General features: G+C 44.2%; 1 protein-coding gene across 1 annotated transcript in view; it reads right to left on the bottom strand.

Annotated features, from left to right (window-relative positions):
- The window catches only part of MN1 (MN1 proto-oncogene, transcriptional regulator), a 35,941-nt gene that overhangs the window by 25,405 nt on the left and 8,223 nt on the right, over window positions 1-2,313 (bottom strand). The window lies entirely within an intron of this gene.

Below are 2,313 nucleotides of genomic sequence, written 5' to 3'. Positions count from 1 at the left end.
AAGAACTAAAAAACCCTTCCCTTCCAATACAATGCCCACAGGAAAAGGCTGAGTTTCACCAGAGAACCTGTTCCCAGCACAACCTGCTCAAGTTTAAAAAAAAAAAAAAAAAAAAAAAAATAGCCATGCCTTTCTTCGTAAACTGCATTTTGGGAGAGGATTCCAAGGAGGAAGGAAGGATGTGACTGTTTCCAGGGTTGCTTCGCACAGCGAATTAATAATCTCAATTTTAAATCAGGGGTATATTCTTAATTAGGGTATGAAATGTTTTAAAATTTTCTTCACTTTACAAACGGATGCTTTTTCAATTAACTGTGCTTCCTCAGCCTCAGGATGATCTTTCTATTAGCAATACAAATGCTTTCTAATATTTTGTGAATGCTAATTCACAAAATTAATTAAATGCAGACTTAACTCTGAAAAGTTGTATTTTGCCACCAAAAAAAAAATGCTGTCTCCCAGCTACTGCCTTTTCTGTGGCCAGGACTACCGAGTCCTAAAGGCCCAGTGGTCAGACTTGAAGGCACAAGAGTGAAAAGAAAAAAAGGTGGCAACTCTGCTTCCTCACCTCGTTTTACAAATGCTCCAAATAGAGGGGAAAAGAAAAAAAGCAAAGAAAAAAAGACAAGCAAAGAAAAAAAGACAAGCCAAACCCCCGAGCCTTCGAGCAAACCGGCCGCCCGAGCGAGGCTGCAGCGCCGTCCCCAACGCAGCGCTGCAGCGAAGAGCCAGCGCAGCCCCACAGAGCGCACGCACGTGTTGTGTGTAAACTCAAATAAACTCTATTTATTTTAATGCAAAAAATCCATCAAAGCAGCACTTAAACGCAACCAGATTTCCCCTTACCAAACAACAAAAAAAAGCTTCTTTAGACAAACGTTAAAAGCTAATAAAAATTTGGACGGTGTCATGCACTGCATTTTTACATGAAAATACTAAACAGACGCAAATAGATTTCCTAAAATTGGAAACGAGCGGACACAAACTGCACAGCTGACGACTCCCAGCAGAAGTTAAGCAGCAGACGAGGAACGGTTCTTTCTCAGGAGCTCCCTGTGACCAATACATAGGAGCATCTTGGGGAGGGAAATCCTGAGATGCGACAAACCAGTTACTGCCTAACCGGGGCAAGGCAAACCCTGGAATGCTTTATTTAACAACTGCCAGCCTGGATCAGACCCGATCCTGCAGGAAAGGGATGCACTCCGGGCTGGAGTCAGCGTCTCAAAAGGGCACAAGCCCGGAACATACACGGCTGCCGAACACAAATACTCCTCCGATAACGCAAAAAAGTCCCTCAAGTACAGGGGAGAAGAGTAGGGGAAGAGCAGTAACCACGGTGGGGTTTGCTTCAGGACGCAGGTAGAGAGTGCAACACCGAAAGAACGCATTTCTGGATCACTGAGTCTTACAACTTACGCCACCGGCAAAGGCAAACGCGTTCACCGCATACGTAAGCTTCTGTCATCTGCCAGGAGAAGAGCAGAACACGACAACTTAGAAGAGAGGGTGTTGGGGTGGGGGGGCGAGAAGAAGGGGTGCTGAGCAGGGGAGCAGCAAAGCAGCACCACCCGAGATGTTCTCTTTGAAGTATTAAGAAAGTCAGCTTGTAAAAATTAATGGATTAGACCTCCAGCTGTTCAATTCTCAGCTTTAAATATAAAACATATTTGAGTTTGTGTGTATGTGTGTGATTGGCACATAATCCATAAAATATATTTTAATTGGTAAAAAAAGAAAAATCCATGCATTACAAAAGGTCGCTAATAATTCGTACTGTTTTAACCGCACCAACACAGAGGTGCTTTGCAAAGGAAAAGCAGCTAATCCAGAGTGTCAGTGGTTTTGCATAAGCCAGTCACGTCACCCCTGTGTGCAGACTGGGGCTAGCTACAGAATCGCAGAAATTCAGATTTACATTTTAAAAGTTGAGAAATCTAACCGAGATCAGGGAAGTCAGGGCAGCCCTTGAATTTCCTGGAGAATTCCACAGCTTCACCTATTTAATTTCCACCAGGTTCCCTGCCCCGTGTCCCTTACCTGAGAACCGATGCTGAGGAAGTGCACAGGCAAGCCGTGCTCTAAATACACCTCGTTAATGGAAGCTCTCGCTCTTTAAAATGCCCCTCAAATAAATTAAACAAAAATAATTCTGTATTTGGAAAAAACCAACGCATCAGTCTTCGAAATCCCCTGCACACTGTAAGCATGCACCTACAGGCACAAACTTTGTTCTTTTCAAGGGCTGAGAGTTTTCAATAGAAAAGCCAGAGCAGTTTGCCAGAACGCCGGCTGCCGGCTGGAGCAGCGGCC

The sequence above is a fragment of the Egretta garzetta genome, unplaced genomic scaffold (assembly GCF_000687185.1).
Source record: "Egretta garzetta isolate BGI_Z169 unplaced genomic scaffold, ASM68718v1 scaffold73, whole genome shotgun sequence".
Classification (NCBI taxonomy): domain Eukaryota; kingdom Metazoa; phylum Chordata; class Aves; order Pelecaniformes; family Ardeidae; genus Egretta; species Egretta garzetta.
Note: the sequence above shows the minus strand (reverse complement) of the source record. Positions and strands in the feature narration are given on the sequence as shown.